The 20,888-nt window shown below is 56.0% G+C and overlaps 16 non-coding genes across 16 annotated transcripts; all 16 read left to right on the forward strand.

Moving 5' to 3' along the window:
- The first annotated feature begins 264 nt into the window (after window positions 1-264).
- trnay-gua (transfer RNA tyrosine (anticodon GUA)) lies at window positions 265-354 on the forward strand. The gene is given in 2 exon segments: window positions 265-301; window positions 319-354. It is a non-coding gene; the product is annotated as a tRNA-Tyr (tRNA).
- A 1,152-nt stretch (window positions 355-1,506) lies between these two features.
- trnay-gua (transfer RNA tyrosine (anticodon GUA)) lies at window positions 1,507-1,596 on the forward strand. The gene is given in 2 exon segments: window positions 1,507-1,543; window positions 1,561-1,596. It is a non-coding gene; the product is annotated as a tRNA-Tyr (tRNA).
- Window positions 1,597-2,748: 1,152 nt separating this feature from the next.
- Window positions 2,749-2,838, forward strand: trnay-gua (transfer RNA tyrosine (anticodon GUA)). The gene is given in 2 exon segments: window positions 2,749-2,785; window positions 2,803-2,838. It is a non-coding gene; the product is annotated as a tRNA-Tyr (tRNA).
- A 1,155-nt stretch (window positions 2,839-3,993) lies between these two features.
- On the forward strand, window positions 3,994-4,083 carry trnay-gua (transfer RNA tyrosine (anticodon GUA)). The gene is given in 2 exon segments: window positions 3,994-4,030; window positions 4,048-4,083. It is a non-coding gene; the product is annotated as a tRNA-Tyr (tRNA).
- A 1,155-nt stretch (window positions 4,084-5,238) lies between these two features.
- Window positions 5,239-5,328, forward strand: trnay-gua (transfer RNA tyrosine (anticodon GUA)). The gene is given in 2 exon segments: window positions 5,239-5,275; window positions 5,293-5,328. It is a non-coding gene; the product is annotated as a tRNA-Tyr (tRNA).
- A 1,152-nt stretch (window positions 5,329-6,480) lies between these two features.
- trnay-gua (transfer RNA tyrosine (anticodon GUA)) lies at window positions 6,481-6,570 on the forward strand. The gene is given in 2 exon segments: window positions 6,481-6,517; window positions 6,535-6,570. It is a non-coding gene; the product is annotated as a tRNA-Tyr (tRNA).
- A 1,152-nt stretch (window positions 6,571-7,722) lies between these two features.
- Window positions 7,723-7,812, forward strand: trnay-gua (transfer RNA tyrosine (anticodon GUA)). The gene is given in 2 exon segments: window positions 7,723-7,759; window positions 7,777-7,812. It is a non-coding gene; the product is annotated as a tRNA-Tyr (tRNA).
- A 1,155-nt stretch (window positions 7,813-8,967) lies between these two features.
- Window positions 8,968-9,057, forward strand: trnay-gua (transfer RNA tyrosine (anticodon GUA)). Its single transcript is given in 2 exon segments — window positions 8,968-9,004; window positions 9,022-9,057. It is a non-coding gene; the product is annotated as a tRNA-Tyr (tRNA).
- A 1,152-nt stretch (window positions 9,058-10,209) lies between these two features.
- On the forward strand, window positions 10,210-10,299 carry trnay-gua (transfer RNA tyrosine (anticodon GUA)). Its single transcript is given in 2 exon segments — window positions 10,210-10,246; window positions 10,264-10,299. It is a non-coding gene; the product is annotated as a tRNA-Tyr (tRNA).
- Window positions 10,300-11,451: 1,152 nt separating this feature from the next.
- trnay-gua (transfer RNA tyrosine (anticodon GUA)) lies at window positions 11,452-11,541 on the forward strand. Its single transcript is given in 2 exon segments — window positions 11,452-11,488; window positions 11,506-11,541. It is a non-coding gene; the product is annotated as a tRNA-Tyr (tRNA).
- Window positions 11,542-12,693: 1,152 nt separating this feature from the next.
- trnay-gua (transfer RNA tyrosine (anticodon GUA)) lies at window positions 12,694-12,783 on the forward strand. The gene is given in 2 exon segments: window positions 12,694-12,730; window positions 12,748-12,783. It is a non-coding gene; the product is annotated as a tRNA-Tyr (tRNA).
- Window positions 12,784-13,935: 1,152 nt separating this feature from the next.
- trnay-gua (transfer RNA tyrosine (anticodon GUA)) lies at window positions 13,936-14,025 on the forward strand. Its single transcript is given in 2 exon segments — window positions 13,936-13,972; window positions 13,990-14,025. It is a non-coding gene; the product is annotated as a tRNA-Tyr (tRNA).
- Window positions 14,026-15,177: 1,152 nt separating this feature from the next.
- Window positions 15,178-15,267, forward strand: trnay-gua (transfer RNA tyrosine (anticodon GUA)). Its single transcript is given in 2 exon segments — window positions 15,178-15,214; window positions 15,232-15,267. It is a non-coding gene; the product is annotated as a tRNA-Tyr (tRNA).
- A 1,152-nt stretch (window positions 15,268-16,419) lies between these two features.
- On the forward strand, window positions 16,420-16,509 carry trnay-gua (transfer RNA tyrosine (anticodon GUA)). The gene is given in 2 exon segments: window positions 16,420-16,456; window positions 16,474-16,509. It is a non-coding gene; the product is annotated as a tRNA-Tyr (tRNA).
- Window positions 16,510-17,664: 1,155 nt separating this feature from the next.
- Window positions 17,665-17,754, forward strand: trnay-gua (transfer RNA tyrosine (anticodon GUA)). Its single transcript is given in 2 exon segments — window positions 17,665-17,701; window positions 17,719-17,754. It is a non-coding gene; the product is annotated as a tRNA-Tyr (tRNA).
- A 2,394-nt stretch (window positions 17,755-20,148) lies between these two features.
- Window positions 20,149-20,238, forward strand: trnay-gua (transfer RNA tyrosine (anticodon GUA)). Its single transcript is given in 2 exon segments — window positions 20,149-20,185; window positions 20,203-20,238. It is a non-coding gene; the product is annotated as a tRNA-Tyr (tRNA).
- The last annotated feature ends 650 nt before the right edge of the window (window positions 20,239-20,888 follow it).

Here is a 20,888-nt window from a genome sequence, read left to right on the forward strand (position 1 = left end):
CAACTTGAACCAGTCGGTAAGCTGCGGCCCAAACCCTAACCTGACATGTACATGAAGCTGCGAGTCAGGTACTGTACCGGCAGAATCTGGCAGTTTCGGATCAGCACTCAAGACGATTTCTTCATGCCAGCACTGGCCGAAGCTGTGGAGATCAGCCATTGGCTCAGGATCTCCCAGAGTGACAGATTTTCAGGGAGGCAACGGCGTCACATTAGTGGAGGAGTGCGGCAAAGTATCAGCAAGGGAGAGCCACTGCTGGGCTCTCCTTCGATAGCTCAGCTGGTAGAGCGGAGGACTGTAGTGTGTCGCAAATCTGTCATCCTTAGGTCGCCGGTTCAATTCCGGCTCGAAGGAGCCTCGGCTGCGTTTTTGGAAAGAGTGAGCATTCACCAGCACGCGGGCCACAGCAACACAGATGAGCTGAAAACGCGACACCGCTTTCAGGACACATCAGCACACGCCCTTCCCCCTCTGCAACGAGCCAGCTGTCTCCGTGCTGCAGCTGACGGCCAGCAGGGTGCCTTTTTTTCAACACAAACGCATGAAAGCACTTTGTGCTCACTGCAACCAAATTAAGTCTTCTATCAGTCAGGCGGGGCCACCCGACGTCACCTCACGCTCGTGGTGGCTGCGCCAAGGTTGAAGTCGTTTCGACCTCCAATCAGCAATTGCCATCTCCTCAGCACTTCTTTCCTCGTCCATGTGGCCTTCCGCCTCGCCTGGGTCCACCAGCTGCCGCTGCTGCTCCTCCGACAAGTTGGTTGTTTCAGCGAGACAGGCATCAGCAATGTTTGGTCTCAGCCGTCCGACGGATGAGAGGATTTTCTGCACATCCTGGAGCGTGGCTACTCAGGATCCACTGCGGAAGAAGTCAAAGCATGGCCAGCTCACCGCCCGGGCGATTAGCTCAAATGGCAGAGTGCATGCTTGAGGTAGTGGGATCAATGCCCGCATTCTTCACTTGCTTTTAAAACTGCAAGTGCACCCACTCACTCAGCTGGTCTGCAGCAGACGGATTACCGTTTGCGTACGCCGCCTCCCTGAGAGTGGTCCCGAAAGATCAAAAGCTTCAAGCGTGAGCGACAGGCAGGTCCTGCTGTTTCAGGGTGCAGCGTAGGAAGAAAGTCGAGCTGCGCAGCGAAGGCAAACGCCTGCGGGTGAAAGTCAGCTCCTTGAAAGGATCATACAGGTGGTGGGTGAGCTGCCTGAGGTCAGCGGGCACGTCCTGGACGTGTTTGGAGGCAACTTGAACCAGTCGGTAAGCTGCGGCCCAAACCCTAACCTGACATGTACATGAAGCTGCGAGTCAGGTACTGTACCGGCAGAATCTGGCAGTTTCGGATCAGCACTCAAGACGATTTCTTCATGCCAGCACTGGCCGAAGCTGTGGAGATCAGCCATTGGCTCAGGATCTCCCAGAGTGACAGATTTTCAGGGAGGCAACGGCGTCACATTAGTGGAGGAGTGCGGCAAAGTATCAGCAAGGGAGAGCCACTGCTGGGCTCTCCTTCGATAGCTCAGCTGGTAGAGCGGAGGACTGTAGTGTGTCGCAAATCTGTCATCCTTAGGTCGCCGGTTCAATTCCGGCTCGAAGGAGCCTCGGCTGCGTTTTTGGAAAGAGTGAGCATTCACCAGCACGCGGGCCACAGCAACACAGATGAGCTGAAAACGCGACACCGCTTTCAGGACACATCAGCACACGCCCTTCCCCCTCTGCAACGAGCCAGCTGTCTCCGTGCTGCAGCTGACGGCCAGCAGGGTGCCTTTTTTTCAACACAAACGCATGAAAGCACTTTGTGCTCACTGCAACCAAATTAAGTCTTCTATCAGTCAGGCGGGGCCACCCGACGTCACCTCACGCTCGTGGTGGCTGCGCCAAGGTTGAAGTCGTTTCGACCTCCAATCAGCAATTGCCATCTCCTCAGCACTTCTTTCCTCGTCCATGTGGCCTTCCGCCTCGCCTGGGTCCACCAGCTGCCGCTGCTGCTCCTCCGACAAGTTGGTTGTTTCAGCGAGACAGGCATCAGCAATGTTTGGTCTCAGCCGTCCGACGGATGAGAGGATTTTCTGCACATCCTGGAGCGTGGCTACTCAGGATCCACTGCGGAAGAAGTCAAAGCATGGCCAGCTCACCGCCCGGGCGATTAGCTCAAATGGCAGAGTGCATGCTTGAGGTAGTGGGATCAATGCCCGCATTCTTCACTTGCTTTTAAAACTGCAAGTGCACCCACTCACTCAGCTGGTCTGCAGCAGACGGATTACCGTTTGCGTACGCCGCCTCCCTGAGAGTGGTCCCGAAAGATCAAAAGCTTCAAGCGTGAGCGACAGGCAGGTCCTGCTGTTTCAGGGTGCAGCGTAGGAAGAAAGTCGAGCTGCGCAGCGAAGGCAAACGCCTGCGGGTGAAAGTCAGCTCCTTGAAAGGATCATACAGGTGGTGGGTGAGCTGCCTGAGGTCAGCGGGCACGTCCTGGACGTGTTTGGAGGCAACTTGAACCAGTCGGTAAGCTGCGGCCCAAACCCTAACCTGACATGTACATGAAGCTGCGAGTCAGGTACTGTACCGGCAGAATCTGGCAGTTTCGGATCAGCACTCAAGACGATTTCTTCATGCCAGCACTGGCCGAAGCTGTGGAGATCAGCCATTGGCTCAGGATCTCCCAGAGTGACAGATTTTCAGGGAGGCAACGGCGTCACATTAGTGGAGGAGTGCGGCAAAGTATCAGCAAGGGAGAGCCACTGCTGGGCTCTCCTTCGATAGCTCAGCTGGTAGAGCGGAGGACTGTAGTGTGTCGCAAATCTGTCATCCTTAGGTCGCCGGTTCAATTCCGGCTCGAAGGAGCCTCGGCTGCGTTTTTGGAAAGAGTGAGCATTCACCAGCACGCGGGCCACAGCAACACAGATGAGCTGAAAACGCGACACCGCTTTCAGGACACATCAGCACACGCCCTTCCCCCTCTGCAACGAGCCAGCTGTCTCCGTGCTGCAGCTGACGGCCAGCAGGGTGCCTTTTTTTCAACACAAACGCATGAAAGCACTTTGTGCTCACTGCAACCAAATTAAGTCTTCTATCAGTCAGGCGGGGCCACCCGACGTCACCTCACGCTCGTGGTGGCTGCGCCAAGGTTGAAGTCGTTTCGACCTCCAATCAGCAATTGCCATCTCCTCAGCACTTCTTTCCTCGTCCATGTGGCCTTCCGCCTCGCCTGAGTCCACCAGCTGCCGCTGCTGCTGCTCCTCCGACAAGTTGGTTGTTTCAGCGAGACAGGCATCAGCAATGTTTGGTCTCAGCCGTCCGACGGATGAGAGGATTTTCTGCACATCCTGGAGCGTGGCTACTCAGGATCCACTGCGGAAGAAGTCAAAGCATGGCCAGCTCACCGCCCGGGCGATTGGCTCAAATGGCAGAGTGCATGCTTGAGGTAGTGGGATCAATGCCCGCATTCTTCACTTGCTTTTAAAACTGCAAGTGCACCCACTCACTCAGCTGGTCTGCAGCAGACGGATTACCGTTTGCGTACGCCGCCTCCCTGAGAGTGGTCCCGAAAGATCAAAAGCTTCAAGCGTGAGCGACAGGCAGGTCCTGCTGTTTCAGGGTGCAGCGTAGGAAGAAAGTCGAGCTGCGCAGCGAAGGCAAACGCCTGCGGGTGAAAGTCAGCTCCTTGAAAGGATCATACAGGTGGTGGGTGAGCTGCCTGAGGTCAGCGGGCACGTCCTGGACGTGTTTGGAGGCAACTTGAACCAGTCGGTAAGCTGCGGCCCAAACCCTAACCTGACATGTACATGAAGCTGCGAGTCAGGTACTGTACCGGCAGAATCTGGCAGTTTCGGATCAGCACTCAAGACGATTTCTTCATGCCAGCACTGGCCGAAGCTGTGGAGATCAGCCATTGGCTCAGGATCTCCCAGAGTGACAGATTTTCAGGGAGGCAACGGCGTCACATTAGTGGAGGAGTGCGGCAAAGTATCAGCAAGGGAGAGCCACTGCTGGGCTCTCCTTCGATAGCTCAGCTGGTAGAGCGGAGGACTGTAGTGTGTCGCAAATCTGTCATCCTTAGGTCGCCGGTTCAATTCCGGCTCGAAGGAGCCTCGGCTGCGTTTTTGGAAAGAGTGAGCATTCACCAGCACGCGGGCCACAGCAACACAGATGAGCTGAAAACGCGACACCGCTTTCAGGACACATCAGCACACGCCCTTCCCCCTCTGCAACGAGCCAGCTGTCTCCGTGCTGCAGCTGACGGCCAGCAGGGTGCCTTTTTTTCAACACAAACGCATGAAAGCACTTTGTGCTCACTGCAACCAAATTAAGTCTTCTATCAGTCAGGCGGGGCCACCCGACGTCACCTCACGCTCGTGGTGGCTGCGCCAAGGTTGAAGTCGTTTCGACCTCCAATCAGCAATTGCCATCTCCTCAGCACTTCTTTCCTCGTCCATGTGGCCTTCCGCCTCGCCTGAGTCCACCAGCTGCCGCTGCTGCTGCTCCTCCGACAAGTTGGTTGTTTCAGCGAGACAGGCATCAGCAATGTTTGGTCTCAGCCGTCCGACGGATGAGAGGATTTTCTGCACATCCTGGAGCGTGGCTACTCAGGATCCACTGCGGAAGAAGTCAAAGCATGGCCAGCTCACCGCCCGGGCGATTGGCTCAAATGGCAGAGTGCATGCTTGAGGTAGTGGGATCAATGCCCGCATTCTTCACTTGCTTTTAAAACTGCAAGTGCACCCACTCACTCAGCTGGTCTGCAGCAGACGGATTACCGTTTGCGTACGCCGCCTCCCTGAGAGTGGTCCCGAAAGATCAAAAGCTTCAAGCGTGAGCGACAGGCAGGTCCTGCTGTTTCAGGGTGCAGCGTAGGAAGAAAGTCGAGCTGCGCAGCGAAGGCAAACGCCTGCGGGTGAAAGTCAGCTCCTTGAAAGGATCATACAGGTGGTGGGTGAGCTGCCTGAGGTCAGCGGGCACGTCCTGGACGTGTTTGGAGGCAACTTGAACCAGTCGGTAAGCTGCGGCCCAAACCCTAACCTGACATGTACATGAAGCTGCGAGTCAGGTACTGTACCGGCAGAATCTGGCAGTTTCGGATCAGCACTCAAGACGATTTCTTCATGCCAGCACTGGCCGAAGCTGTGGAGATCAGCCATTGGCTCAGGATCTCCCAGAGTGACAGATTTTCAGGGAGGCAACGGCGTCACATTAGTGGAGGAGTGCGGCAAAGTATCAGCAAGGGAGAGCCACTGCTGGGCTCTCCTTCGATAGCTCAGCTGGTAGAGCGGAGGACTGTAGTGTGTCGCAAATCTGTCATCCTTAGGTCGCCGGTTCAATTCCGGCTCGAAGGAGCCTCGGCTGCGTTTTTGGAAAGAGTGAGCATTCACCAGCACGCGGGCCACAGCAACACAGATGAGCTGAAAACGCGACACCGCTTTCAGGACACATCAGCACACGCCCTTCCCCCTCTGCAACGAGCCAGCTGTCTCCGTGCTGCAGCTGACGGCCAGCAGGGTGCCTTTTTTTCAACACAAACGCATGAAAGCACTTTGTGCTCACTGCAACCAAATTAAGTCTTCTATCAGTCAGGCGGGGCCACCCGACGTCACCTCACGCTCGTGGTGGCTGCGCCAAGGTTGAAGTCGTTTCGACCTCCAATCAGCAATTGCCATCTCCTCAGCACTTCTTTCCTCGTCCATGTGGCCTTCCGCCTCGCCTGGGTCCACCAGCTGCCGCTGCTGCTCCTCCGACAAGTTGGTTGTTTCAGCGAGACAGGCATCAGCAATGTTTGGTCTCAGCCGTCCGACGGATGAGAGGATTTTCTGCACATCCTGGAGCGTGGCTACTCAGGATCCACTGCGGAAGAAGTCAAAGCATGGCCAGTTCACCGACCGGGCGATTAGCTCAAATGGCAGAGTGCATGCGTGAGGTAGTGGGATCAATGCCCGCATTCTTCACTTGCTTTTAAAACTGCAAGTGCACCCACTCACTCAGCTGGTCTGCAGCAGACGGATTACCGTTTGCGTACGCCGCCTCCCTGAGAGTGGTCCCGAAAGATCAAAAGCTTCAAGCGTGAGCGACAGGCAGGTCCTGCTGTTTCAGGGTGCAGCGTAGGAAGAAAGTCGAGCTGCGCAGCGAAGGCAAACGCCTGCGGGTGAAAGTCAGCTCCTTGAAAGGATCATACAGGTGGTGGGTGAGCTGCCTGAGGTCAGCGGGCACGTCCTGGACGTGTTTGGAGGCAACTTGAACCAGTCGGTAAGCTGCGGCCCAAACCCTAACCTGACATGTACATGAAGCTGCGAGTCAGGTACTGTACCGGCAGAATCTGGCAGTTTCGGATCAGCACTCAAGACGATTTCTTCATGCCAGCACTGGCCGAAGCTGTGGAGATCAGCCATTGGCTCAGGATCTCCCAGAGTGACAGATTTTCAGGGAGGCAACGGCGTCACATTAGTGGAGGAGTGCGGCAAAGTATCAGCAAGGGAGAGCCACTGCTGGGCTCTCCTTCGATAGCTCAGCTGGTAGAGCGGAGGACTGTAGTGTGTCGCAAATCTGTCATCCTTAGGTCGCCGGTTCAATTCCGGCTCGAAGGAGCCTCGGCTGCGTTTTTGGAAAGAGTGAGCATTCACCAGCACGCGGGCCACAGCAACACAGATGAGCTGAAAACGCGACACCGCTTTCAGGACACATCAGCACACGCCCTTCCCCCTCTGCAACGAGCCAGCTGTCTCCGTGCTGCAGCTGACGGCCAGCAGGGTGCCTTTTTTTCAACACAAACGCATGAAAGCACTTTGTGCTCACTGCAACCAAATTAAGTCTTCTATCAGTCAGGCGGGGCCACCCGACGTCACCTCACGCTCGTGGTGGCTGCGCCAAGGTTGAAGTCGTTTCGACCTCCAATCAGCAATTGCCATCTCCTCAGCACTTCTTTCCTCGTCCATGTGGCCTTCCGCCTCGCCTGGGTCCACCAGCTGCCGCTGCTGCTCCTCCGACAAGTTGGTTGTTTCAGCGAGACAGGCATCAGCAATGTTTGGTCTCAGCCGTCCGACGGATGAGAGGATTTTCTGCACATCCTGGAGCGTGGCTACTCAGGATCCACTGCGGAAGAAGTCAAAGCATGGCCAGTTCACCGACCGGGCGATTAGCTCAAATGGCAGAGTGCATGCGTGAGGTAGTGGGATCAATGCCCGCATTCTTCACTTGCTTTTAAAACTGCAAGTGCACCCACTCACTCAGCTGGTCTGCAGCAGACGGATTACCGTTTGCGTACGCCGCCTCCCTGAGAGTGGTCCCGAAAGATCAAAAGCTTCAAGCGTGAGCGACAGGCAGGTCCTGCTGTTTCAGGGTGCAGCGTAGGAAGAAAGTCGAGCTGCGCAGCGAAGGCAAACGCCTGCGGGTGAAAGTCAGCTCCTTGAAAGGATCATACAGGTGGTGGGTGAGCTGCCTGAGGTCAGCGGGCACGTCCTGGACGTGTTTGGAGGCAACTTGAACCAGTCGGTAAGCTGCGGCCCAAACCCTAACCTGACATGTACATGAAGCTGCGAGTCAGGTACTGTACCGGCAGAATCTGGCAGTTTCGGATCAGCACTCAAGACGATTTCTTCATGCCAGCACTGGCCGAAGCTGTGGAGATCAGCCATTGGCTCAGGATCTCCCAGAGTGACAGATTTTCAGGGAGGCAACGGCGTCACATTAGTGGAGGAGTGCGGCAAAGTATCAGCAAGGGAGAGCCACTGCTGGGCTCTCCTTCGATAGCTCAGCTGGTAGAGCGGAGGACTGTAGTGTGTCGCAAATCTGTCATCCTTAGGTCGCCGGTTCAATTCCGGCTCGAAGGAGCCTCGGCTGCGTTTTTGGAAAGAGTGAGCATTCACCAGCACGCGGGCCACAGCAACACAGATGAGCTGAAAACGCGACACCGCTTTCAGGACACATCAGCACACGCCCTTCCCCCTCTGCAACGAGCCAGCTGTCTCCGTGCTGCAGCTGACGGCCAGCAGGGTGCCTTTTTTTCAACACAAACGCATGAAAGCACTTTGTGCTCACTGCAACCAAATTAAGTCTTCTATCAGTCAGGCGGGGCCACCCGACGTCACCTCACGCTCGTGGTGGCTGCGCCAAGGTTGAAGTCGTTTCGACCTCCAATCAGCAATTGCCATCTCCTCAGCACTTCTTTCCTCGTCCATGTGGCCTTCCGCCTCGCCTGAGTCCACCAGCTGCCGCTGCTGCTGCTCCTCCGACAAGTTGGTTGTTTCAGCGAGACAGGCATCAGCAATGTTTGGTCTCAGCCGTCCGACGGATGAGAGGATTTTCTGCACATCCTGGAGCGTGGCTACTCAGGATCCACTGCGGAAGAAGTCAAAGCATGGCCAGCTCACCGCCCGGGCGATTGGCTCAAATGGCAGAGTGCATGCTTGAGGTAGTGGGATCAATGCCCGCATTCTTCACTTGCTTTTAAAACTGCAAGTGCACCCACTCACTCAGCTGGTCTGCAGCAGACGGATTACCGTTTGCGTACGCCGCCTCCCTGAGAGTGGTCCCGAAAGATCAAAAGCTTCAAGCGTGAGCGACAGGCAGGTCCTGCTGTTTCAGGGTGCAGCGTAGGAAGAAAGTCGAGCTGCGCAGCGAAGGCAAACGCCTGCGGGTGAAAGTCAGCTCCTTGAAAGGATCATACAGGTGGTGGGTGAGCTGCCTGAGGTCAGCGGGCACGTCCTGGACGTGTTTGGAGGCAACTTGAACCAGTCGGTAAGCTGCGGCCCAAACCCTAACCTGACATGTACATGAAGCTGCGAGTCAGGTACTGTACCGGCAGAATCTGGCAGTTTCGGATCAGCACTCAAGACGATTTCTTCATGCCAGCACTGGCCGAAGCTGTGGAGATCAGCCATTGGCTCAGGATCTCCCAGAGTGACAGATTTTCAGGGAGGCAACGGCGTCACATTAGTGGAGGAGTGCGGCAAAGTATCAGCAAGGGAGAGCCACTGCTGGGCTCTCCTTCGATAGCTCAGCTGGTAGAGCGGAGGACTGTAGTGTGTCGCAAATCTGTCATCCTTAGGTCGCCGGTTCAATTCCGGCTCGAAGGAGCCTCGGCTGCGTTTTTGGAAAGAGTGAGCATTCACCAGCACGCGGGCCACAGCAACACAGATGAGCTGAAAACGCGACACCGCTTTCAGGACACATCAGCACACGCCCTTCCCCCTCTGCAACGAGCCAGCTGTCTCCGTGCTGCAGCTGACGGCCAGCAGGGTGCCTTTTTTTCAACACAAACGCATGAAAGCACTTTGTGCTCACTGCAACCAAATTAAGTCTTCTATCAGTCAGGCGGGGCCACCCGACGTCACCTCACGCTCGTGGTGGCTGCGCCAAGGTTGAAGTCGTTTCGACCTCCAATCAGCAATTGCCATCTCCTCAGCACTTCTTTCCTCGTCCATGTGGCCTTCCGCCTCGCCTGGGTCCACCAGCTGCCGCTGCTGCTCCTCCGACAAGTTGGTTGTTTCAGCGAGACAGGCATCAGCAATGTTTGGTCTCAGCCGTCCGACGGATGAGAGGATTTTCTGCACATCCTGGAGCGTGGCTACTCAGGATCCACTGCGGAAGAAGTCAAAGCATGGCCAGTTCACCGACCGGGCGATTAGCTCAAATGGCAGAGTGCATGCGTGAGGTAGTGGGATCAATGCCCGCATTCTTCACTTGCTTTTAAAACTGCAAGTGCACCCACTCACTCAGCTGGTCTGCAGCAGACGGATTACCGTTTGCGTACGCCGCCTCCCTGAGAGTGGTCCCGAAAGATCAAAAGCTTCAAGCGTGAGCGACAGGCAGGTCCTGCTGTTTCAGGGTGCAGCGTAGGAAGAAAGTCGAGCTGCGCAGCGAAGGCAAACGCCTGCGGGTGAAAGTCAGCTCCTTGAAAGGATCATACAGGTGGTGGGTGAGCTGCCTGAGGTCAGCGGGCACGTCCTGGACGTGTTTGGAGGCAACTTGAACCAGTCGGTAAGCTGCGGCCCAAACCCTAACCTGACATGTACATGAAGCTGCGAGTCAGGTACTGTACCGGCAGAATCTGGCAGTTTCGGATCAGCACTCAAGACGATTTCTTCATGCCAGCACTGGCCGAAGCTGTGGAGATCAGCCATTGGCTCAGGATCTCCCAGAGTGACAGATTTTCAGGGAGGCAACGGCGTCACATTAGTGGAGGAGTGCGGCAAAGTATCAGCAAGGGAGAGCCACTGCTGGGCTCTCCTTCGATAGCTCAGCTGGTAGAGCGGAGGACTGTAGTGTGTCGCAAATCTGTCATCCTTAGGTCGCCGGTTCAATTCCGGCTCGAAGGAGCCTCGGCTGCGTTTTTGGAAAGAGTGAGCATTCACCAGCACGCGGGCCACAGCAACACAGATGAGCTGAAAACGCGACACCGCTTTCAGGACACATCAGCACACGCCCTTCCCCCTCTGCAACGAGCCAGCTGTCTCCGTGCTGCAGCTGACGGCCAGCAGGGTGCCTTTTTTTCAACACAAACGCATGAAAGCACTTTGTGCTCACTGCAACCAAATTAAGTCTTCTATCAGTCAGGCGGGGCCACCCGACGTCACCTCACGCTCGTGGTGGCTGCGCCAAGGTTGAAGTCGTTTCGACCTCCAATCAGCAATTGCCATCTCCTCAGCACTTCTTTCCTCGTCCATGTGGCCTTCCGCCTCGCCTGGGTCCACCAGCTGCCGCTGCTGCTCCTCCGACAAGTTGGTTGTTTCAGCGAGACAGGCATCAGCAATGTTTGGTCTCAGCCGTCCGACGGATGAGAGGATTTTCTGCACATCCTGGAGCGTGGCTACTCAGGATCCACTGCGGAAGAAGTCAAAGCATGGCCAGCTCACCGCCCGGGCGATTAGCTCAAATGGCAGAGTGCATGCTTGAGGTAGTGGGATCAATGCCCGCATTCTTCACTTGCTTTTAAAACTGCAAGTGCACCCACTCACTCAGCTGGTCTGCAGCAGACGGATTACCGTTTGCGTACGCCGCCTCCCTGAGAGTGGTCCCGAAAGATCAAAAGCTTCAAGCGTGAGCGACAGGCAGGTCCTGCTGTTTCAGGGTGCAGCGTAGGAAGAAAGTCGAGCTGCGCAGCGAAGGCAAACGCCTGCGGGTGAAAGTCAGCTCCTTGAAAGGATCATACAGGTGGTGGGTGAGCTGCCTGAGGTCAGCGGGCACGTCCTGGACGTGTTTGGAGGCAACTTGAACCAGTCGGTAAGCTGCGGCCCAAACCCTAACCTGACATGTACATGAAGCTGCGAGTCAGGTACTGTACCGGCAGAATCTGGCAGTTTCGGATCAGCACTCAAGACGATTTCTTCATGCCAGCACTGGCCGAAGCTGTGGAGATCAGCCATTGGCTCAGGATCTCCCAGAGTGACAGATTTTCAGGGAGGCAACGGCGTCACATTAGTGGAGGAGTGCGGCAAAGTATCAGCAAGGGAGAGCCACTGCTGGGCTCTCCTTCGATAGCTCAGCTGGTAGAGCGGAGGACTGTAGTGTGTCGCAAATCTGTCATCCTTAGGTCGCCGGTTCAATTCCGGCTCGAAGGAGCCTCGGCTGCGTTTTTGGAAAGAGTGAGCATTCACCAGCACGCGGGCCACAGCAACACAGATGAGCTGAAAACGCGACACCGCTTTCAGGACACATCAGCACACGCCCTTCCCCCTCTGCAACGAGCCAGCTGTCTCCGTGCTGCAGCTGACGGCCAGCAGGGTGCCTTTTTTTCAACACAAACGCATGAAAGCACTTTGTGCTCACTGCAACCAAATTAAGTCTTCTATCAGTCAGGCGGGGCCACCCGACGTCACCTCACGCTCGTGGTGGCTGCGCCAAGGTTGAAGTCGTTTCGACCTCCAATCAGCAATTGCCATCTCCTCAGCACTTCTTTCCTCGTCCATGTGGCCTTCCGCCTCGCCTGGGTCCACCAGCTGCCGCTGCTGCTCCTCCGACAAGTTGGTTGTTTCAGCGAGACAGGCATCAGCAATGTTTGGTCTCAGCCGTCCGACGGATGAGAGGATTTTCTGCACATCCTGGAGCGTGGCTACTCAGGATCCACTGCGGAAGAAGTCAAAGCATGGCCAGTTCACCGACCGGGCGATTAGCTCAAATGGCAGAGTGCATGCGTGAGGTAGTGGGATCAATGCCCGCATTCTTCACTTGCTTTTAAAACTGCAAGTGCACCCACTCACTCAGCTGGTCTGCAGCAGACGGATTACCGTTTGCGTACGCCGCCTCCCTGAGAGTGGTCCCGAAAGATCAAAAGCTTCAAGCGTGAGCGACAGGCAGGTCCTGCTGTTTCAGGGTGCAGCGTAGGAAGAAAGTCGAGCTGCGCAGCGAAGGCAAACGCCTGCGGGTGAAAGTCAGCTCCTTGAAAGGATCATACAGGTGGTGGGTGAGCTGCCTGAGGTCAGCGGGCACGTCCTGGACGTGTTTGGAGGCAACTTGAACCAGTCGGTAAGCTGCGGCCCAAACCCTAACCTGACATGTACATGAAGCTGCGAGTCAGGTACTGTACCGGCAGAATCTGGCAGTTTCGGATCAGCACTCAAGACGATTTCTTCATGCCAGCACTGGCCGAAGCTGTGGAGATCAGCCATTGGCTCAGGATCTCCCAGAGTGACAGATTTTCAGGGAGGCAACGGCGTCACATTAGTGGAGGAGTGCGGCAAAGTATCAGCAAGGGAGAGCCACTGCTGGGCTCTCCTTCGATAGCTCAGCTGGTAGAGCGGAGGACTGTAGTGTGTCGCAAATCTGTCATCCTTAGGTCGCCGGTTCAATTCCGGCTCGAAGGAGCCTCGGCTGCGTTTTTGGAAAGAGTGAGCATTCACCAGCACGCGGGCCACAGCAACACAGATGAGCTGAAAACGCGACACCGCTTTCAGGACACATCAGCACACGCCCTTCCCCCTCTGCAACGAGCCAGCTGTCTCCGTGCTGCAGCTGACGGCCAGCAGGGTGCCTTTTTTTCAACACAAACGCATGAAAGCACTTTGTGCTCACTGCAACCAAATTAAGTCTTCTATCAGTCAGGCGGGGCCACCCGACGTCACCTCACGCTCGTGGTGGCTGCGCCAAGGTTGAAGTCGTTTCGACCTCCAATCAGCAATTGCCATCTCCTCAGCACTTCTTTCCTCGTCCATGTGGCCTTCCGCCTCGCCTGGGTCCACCAGCTGCCGCTGCTGCTCCTCCGACAAGTTGGTTGTTTCAGCGAGACAGGCATCAGCAATGTTTGGTCTCAGCCGTCCGACGGATGAGAGGATTTTCTGCACATCCTGGAGCGTGGCTACTCAGGATCCACTGCGGAAGAAGTCAAAGCATGGCCAGCTCACCGCCCGGGCGATTAGCTCAAATGGCAGAGTGCATGCTTGAGGTAGTGGGATCAATGCCCGCATTCTTCACTTGCTTTTAAAACTGCAAGTGCACCCACTCACTCAGCTGGTCTGCAGCAGACGGATTACCGTTTGCGTACGCCGCCTCCCTGAGAGTGGTCCCGAAAGATCAAAAGCTTCAAGCGTGAGCGACAGGCAGGTCCTGCTGTTTCAGGGTGCAGCGTAGGAAGAAAGTCGAGCTGCGCAGCGAAGGCAAACGCCTGCGGGTGAAAGTCAGCTCCTTGAAAGGATCATACAGGTGGTGGGTGAGCTGCCTGAGGTCAGCGGGCACGTCCTGGACGTGTTTGGAGGCAACTTGAACCAGTCGGTAAGCTGCGGCCCAAACCCTAACCTGACATGTACATGAAGCTGCGAGTCAGGTACTGTACCGGCAGAATCTGGCAGTTTCGGATCAGCACTCAAGACGATTTCTTCATGCCAGCACTGGCCGAAGCTGTGGAGATCAGCCATTGGCTCAGGATCTCCCAGAGTGACAGATTTTCAGGGAGGCAACGGCGTCACATTAGTGGAGGAGTGCGGCAAAGTATCAGCAAGGGAGAGCCACTGCTGGGCTCTCCTTCGATAGCTCAGCTGGTAGAGCGGAGGACTGTAGTGTGTCGCAAATCTGTCATCCTTAGGTCGCCGGTTCAATTCCGGCTCGAAGGAGCCTCGGCTGCGTTTTTGGAAAGAGTGAGCATTCACCAGCACGCGGGCCACAGCAACACAGATGAGCTGAAAACGCGACACCGCTTTCAGGACACATCAGCACACGCCCTTCCCCCTCTGCAACGAGCCAGCTGTCTCCGTGCTGCAGCTGACGGCCAGCAGGGTGCCTTTTTTTCAACACAAACGCATGAAAGCACTTTGTGCTCACTGCAACCAAATTAAGTCTTCTATCAGTCAGGCGGGGCCACCCGACGTCACCTCACGCTCGTGGTGGCTGCGCCAAGGTTGAAGTCGTTTCGACCTCCAATCAGCAATTGCCATCTCCTCAGCACTTCTTTCCTCGTCCATGTGGCCTTCCGCCTCGCCTGGGTCCACCAGCTGCCGCTGCTGCTCCTCCGACAAGTTGGTTGTTTCAGCGAGACAGGCATCAGCAATGTTTGGTCTCAGCCGTCCGACGGATGAGAGGATTTTCTGCACATCCTGGAGCGTGGCTACTCAGGATCCACTGCGGAAGAAGTCAAAGCATGGCCAGTTCACCGACCGGGCGATTAGCTCAAATGGCAGAGTGCATGCGTGAGGTAGTGGGATCAATGCCCGCATTCTTCACTTGCTTTTAAAACTGCAAGTGCACCCACTCACTCAGCTGGTCTGCAGCAGACGGATTACCGTTTGCGTACGCCGCCTCCCTGAGAGTGGTCCCGAAAGATCAAAAGCTTCAAGCGTGAGCGACAGGCAGGTCCTGCTGTTTCAGGGTGCAGCGTAGGAAGAAAGTCGAGCTGCGCAGCGAAGGCAAACGCCTGCGGGTGAAAGTCAGCTCCTTGAAAGGATCATACAGGTGGTGGGTGAGCTGCCTGAGGTCAGCGGGCACGTCCTGGACGTGTTTGGAGGCAACTTGAACCAGTCGGTAAGCTGCGGCCCAAACCCTAACCTGACATGTACATGAAGCTGCGAGTCAGGTACTGTACCGGCAGAATCTGGCAGTTTCGGATCAGCACTCAAGACGATTTCTTCATGCCAGCACTGGCCGAAGCTGTGGAGATCAGCCATTGGCTCAGGATCTCCCAGAGTGACAGATTTTCAGGGAGGCAACGGCGTCACATTAGTGGAGGAGTGCGGCAAAGTATCAGCAAGGGAGAGCCACTGCTGGGCTCTCCTTCGATAGCTCAGCTGGTAGAGCGGAGGACTGTAGTGTGTCGCAAATCTGTCATCCTTAGGTCGCCGGTTCAATTCCGGCTCGAAGGAGCCTCGGCTGCGTTTTTGGAAAGAGTGAGCATTCACCAGCACGCGGGCCACAGCAACACAGATGAGCTGAAAACGCGACACCGCTTTCAGGACACATCAGCACACGCCCTTCCCCCTCTGCAACGAGCCAGCTGTCTCCGTGCTGCAGCTGACGGCCAGCAGGGTGCCTTTTTTTCAACACAAACGCATGAAAGCACTTTGTGCTCACTGCAACCAAATTAAGTCTTCTATCAGTCAGGCGGGGCCACCCGACGTCACCTCACGCTCGTGGTGGCTGCGCCAAGGTTGAAGTCGTTTCGACCTCCAATCAGCAATTGCCATCTCCTCAGCACTTCTTTCCTCGTCCATGTGGCCTTCCGCCTCGCCTGGGTCCACCAGCTGCCGCTGCTGCTCCTCCGACAAGTTGGTTGTTTCAGCGAGACAGGCATCAGCAATGTTTGGTCTCAGCCGTCCGACGGATGAGAGGATTTTCTGCACATCCTGGAGCGTGGCTACTCAGGATCCACTGCGGAAGAAGTCAAAGCATGGCCAGCTCACCGCCCGGGCGATTAGCTCAAATGGCAGAGTGCATGCTTGAGGTAGTGGGATCAATGCCCGCATTCTTCACTTGCTTTTAAAACTGCAAGTGCACCCACTCACTCAGCTGGTCTGCAGCAGACGGATTACCGTTTGCGTACGCCGCCTCCCTGAGAGTGGTCCCGAAAGATCAAAAGCTTCAAGCGTGAGCGACAGGCAGGTCCTGCTGTTTCAGGGTGCAGCGTAGGAAGAAAGTCGAGCTGCGCAGCGAAGGCAAACGCCTGCGGGTGAAAGTCAGCTCCTTGAAAGGATCATACAGGTGGTGGGTGAGCTGCCTGAGGTCAGCGGGCACGTCCTGGACGTGTTTGGAGGCAACTTGAACCAGTCGGTAAGCTGCGGCCCAAACCCTAACCTGACATGTACATGAAGCTGCGAGTCAGGTACTGTACCGGCAGAATCTGGCAGTTTCGGATCAGCACTCAAGACGATTTCTTCATGCCAGCACTGGCCGAAGCTGTGGAGATCAGCCATTGGCTCAGGATCTCCCAGAGTGACAGATTTTCAGGGAGGCAACGGCGTCACATTAGTGGAGGAGTGCGGCAAAGTATCAGCAAGGGAGAGCCACTGCTGGGCTCTCCTTCGATAGCTCAGCTGGTAGAGCGGAGGACTGTAGTGTGTCGCAAATCTGTCATCCTTAGGTCGCCGGTTCAATTCCGGCTCGAAGGAGCCTCGGCTGCGTTTTTGGAAAGAGTGAGCATTCACCAGCACGCGGGCCACAGCAACACAGATGAGCTGAAAACGCGACACCGCTTTCAGGACACATCAGCACACGCCCTTCCCCCTCTGCAACGAGCCAGCTGTCTCCGTGCTGCAGCTGACGGCCAGCAGGGTGCCTTTTTTTCAACACAAACGCATGAAAGCACTTTGTGCTCACTGCAACCAAATTAAGTCTTCTATCAGTCAGGCGGGGCCACCCGACGTCACCTCACGCTCGTGGTGGCTGCGCCAAGGTTGAAGTCGTTTCGACCTCCAATCAGCAATTGCCATCTCCTCAGCACTTCTTTCCTCGTCCATGTGGCCTTCCGCCTCGCCTGAGTCCACCAGCTGCCGCTGCTGCTGCTCCTCCGACAAGTTGGTTGTTTCAGCGAGACAGGCATCAGCAATGTTTGGTCTCAGCCGTCCGACGGATGAGAGGATTTTCTGCACATCCTGGAGCGTGGCTACTCAGGATCCACTGCGGAAGAAGTCAAAGCATGGCCAGCTCACCGCCCGGGCGATTGGCTCAAATGGCAGAGTGCATGCTTGAGGTAGTGGGATCAATGCCCGCATTCTTCACTTGCTTTTAAAACTGCAAGTGCACCCACTCACTCAGCTGGTCTGCAGCAGACGGATTACCGTTTGCGTACGCCGCCTCCCTGAGAGTGGTCCCGAAAGATCAAAAGCTTCAAGCGTGAGCGACAGGCAGGTCCTGCTGTTTCAGGGTGCAGCGTAGGAAGAAAGTCGAGCTGCGCAGCGAAGGCAAACGCCTGCGGGTGAAAGTCAGCTCCTTGAAAGGATCATACAGGTGGTGGGTGAGCTGCCTGAGGTCAGCGGGCACGTCCTGGACGTGTTTGGAGGCAACTTGAACCAGTCGGTAAGCTGCGGCCCAAACCCTAACCTGACATGTACATGAAGCTGCGAGTCAGGTACTGTACCGGCAGAATCTGGCAGTTTCGGATCAGCACTCAAGACGATTTCTTCATGCCAGCACTGGCCGAAGCTGTGGAGATCAGCCATTGGCTCAGGATCTCCCAGAGTGACAGATTTTCAGGGAGGCAACGGCGTCACATTAGTGGAGGAGTGCGGCAAAGTATCAGCAAGGGAGAGCCACTGCTGGGCTCTCCTTCGATAGCTCAGCTGGTAGAGCGGAGGACTGTAGTGTGTCGCAAATCTGTCATCCTTAGGTCGCCGGTTCAATTCCGGCTCGAAGGAGCCTCGGCTGCGTTTTTGGAAAGAGTGAGCATTCACCAGCACGCGGGCCACAGCAACACAGATGAGCTGAAAACGCGACACCGCTTTCAGGACACATCAGCACACGCCCTTCCCCCTCTGCAACGAGCCAGCTGTCTCCGTGCTGCAGCTGACGGCCAGCAGGGTGCCTTTTTTTCAACACAAACGCATGAAAGCACTTTGTGCTCACTGCAACCAAATTAAGTCTTCTATCAGTCAGGCGGGGCCACCCGACGTCACCTCACGCTCGTGGTGGCTGCGCCAAGGTTGAAGTCGTTTCGACCTCCAATCAGCAATTGCCATCTCCTCAGCACTTCTTTCCTCGTCCATGTGGCCTTCCGCCTCGCCTGGGTCCACCAGCTGCCGCTGCTGCTCCTCCGACAAGTTGGTTGTTTCAGCGAGACAGGCATCAGCAATGTTTGGTCTCAGCCGTCCGACGGATGAGAGGATTTTCTGCACATCCTGGAGCGTGGCTACTCAGGATCCACTGCGGAAGAAGTCAAAGCATGGCCAGTTCACCGACCGGGCGATTAGCTCAAATGGCAGAGTGCATGCGTGAGGTAGTGGGATCAATGCCCGCATTCTTCACTTGCTTTTAAAACTGCAAGTGCACCCACTCACTCAGCTGGTCTGCAGCAGACGGATTACCGTTTGCGTACGCCGCCTCCCTGAGAGTGGTCCCGAAAGATCAAAAGCTTCAAGCGTGAGCGACAGGCAGGTCCTGCTGTTTCAGGGTGCAGCGTAGGAAGAAAGTCGAGCTGCGCAGCGAAGGCAAACGCCTGCGGGTGAAAGTCAGCTCCTTGAAAGGATCATACAGGTGGTGGGTGAGCTGCCTGAGGTCAGCGGGCACGTCCTGGACGTGTTTGGAGGCAACTTGAACCAGTCGGTAAGTTGCGGCCCAAACCCTAACCTGACATGTACATGAAGCTGCGAGTCAGGTACTGTACCGGCAGAATCTGGCAGTTTCGGATCAGCACTCAAGACGATTTCTTCATGCCAGCACTGGCCGAAGCTGTGGAGATCAGCCATTGGCTCAGGATCTCCCAGAGTGACAGATTTTCAGGGAGGCAACGGCGTCACATTAGTGGAGGAGTGCGGCAAAGTATCAGCAAGGGAGAGCCACTGCTCGGCTCTCCTTCGATAGCTCAGCTGGTAGAGCGGAAGACTGTAGTGTGTCGCAAATCTGTCATCCTTAGGTCGCTGGTTCAATTCCGGCTCGAAGGAGCCTCGGCTGCGTTTTTGGAAAGAGTGAGCATTCACCAGCACGCGGGCCACAGCAACACAGATGAGCTGAAAACGCGACACCGCTTTCAGGACACATCAGCACACGCCCTTCCCCCTCTGCAACGAGCCAGCTGTCTCCGTGCTGCAGCTGACGGCCAGCAGGGTGCCTTTTTTTCAACACAAACGCATGAAAGCACTTTGTGCTCACTGCAACCAAATTAAGTCTTCTATCAGTCAGGCGGGGCCACCCGACGTCACCTCACGCTCGTGGTGGCTGCGCCAAGGTTGAAGTCGTTTCGACCTCCAATCAGCAATTGCCATCTCCTCAGCACTTCTTTCCTCGTCCATGTGGCCTTCCGCCTCGCCTGAGTCCACCAGCTGCCGCTGCTGCTCCTCCGACAAGTTGGTTGTTTCAGCGAGACAGGCATCAGCAATGTTTGGTCTCAGCCGTCCGACGGATGAGAGGATTTTCTGCACATCCTGGAGCGTGGCTACTCAGGATCCACTGCGGAAGAAGTCAAAGCATGGCCAGTTCACCGACCGGGCGATTAGCTCAAATGGCAGAGTGCATGCGTGAGGTAGTGGGATCAATGCCCGCATTCTTCACTTGCTTTTAAAACTGCAAGTGCACCCACTCACTCAGCTGGTCTGCAGCAGACGGATTACCGTTTGCGTACGCCGCCTCCCTGAGAGTGGTCCCGAAAGATCAAAAGCTTCAAGCGTGAGCGACAGGCAGGTCCTGCTGTTTCAGGGTGCAGCGTAGGAAGAAAGTCGAGCTGCGCAGCGAAGGCAAACGCCTGCGGGTGAAAGTCAGCTCCTTGAAAGGATCATACAGGTGGTGGGTGAGCTGCCTGAGGTCAGCGGGCACGTCCTGGACGTGTTTGGAGGCAACTTGAACCAGTCGGTAAGCTGCGGCCCAAACCCTAACCTGACATGTACATGAAGCTGCGAGTCAGGTACTGTACCGGCAGAATCTGGCAGTTTCGGATCAGCACTCAAGACGATTTCTTCATGCCAGCACTGGCCGAAGCTGTGGAGATCAGCCATTGGCTCAGGATCTCCCAGAGTGACAGATTTTCAGGGAGGCAACGGCGTCACATTAGTGGAGGAGTGCGGCAAAGTATCAGCAAGGGAGAGCCACTGCTGGGCTCTCCTTCGATAGCTCAGCTGGTAGAGCGGAGGACTGTAGTGTGTCGCAAATCTGTCATCCTTAGGTCGCCGGTTCAATTCCGGCTCGAAGGAGCCTCGGCTGCGTTTTTGGAAAGAGTGAGCATTCACCAGCACGCGGGCCACAGCAACACAGATGAGCTGAAAACGCGACACCGCTTTCAGGACACATCAGCACACGCCCTTCCCCCTCTGCAACGAGCCAGCTGTCTCCGTGCTGCAGCTGACGGCCAGCAGGGTGCCTTTTTTTCAACACAAACGCATGAAAGCACTTTGTGCTCACTGCAACCAAATTAAGTCTTCTATCAGTCAGGCGGGGCCACCCGACGTCACCTCACGCTCGTGGTGGCTGCGCCAAGGTTGAAGTCGTTTCGACCTCCAATCAGCAATTGCCATCTCCTCAGCACTTCTTTCCTCGTCCATGTGGCCTTCCGCCTCGCCTGAGTCCACCAGCTGCCGCTGCTGCTGCTCCTCCGACAAGTTGGTTGTTTCAGCGAGACAGGCATCAGCAATGTTTGGTCTCAGCCGTCCGACGGATGAGAGGATTTTCTGCACATCCTGGAGCGTGGCTACTCAGGATCCACTGCGGAAGAAGTCAAAGCATGGCCAGCTCACCGCCCGGGCGATTGGCTCAAATGGCAGAGTGCATGCTTGAGGTAGTGGGATCAATGCCCGCATTCTTCACTTGCTTTTAAAACTGCAAGTGCACCCACTCACTCAGCTGG

The sequence above is a fragment of the Chiloscyllium plagiosum genome, unplaced genomic scaffold, assembly GCF_037043375.1.
Source record: "Chiloscyllium plagiosum isolate Xiang-an unplaced genomic scaffold, Cpla_swu_hap1 HiC_scaffold_4, whole genome shotgun sequence".
Classification (NCBI taxonomy): domain Eukaryota; kingdom Metazoa; phylum Chordata; class Chondrichthyes; order Orectolobiformes; family Hemiscylliidae; genus Chiloscyllium; species Chiloscyllium plagiosum.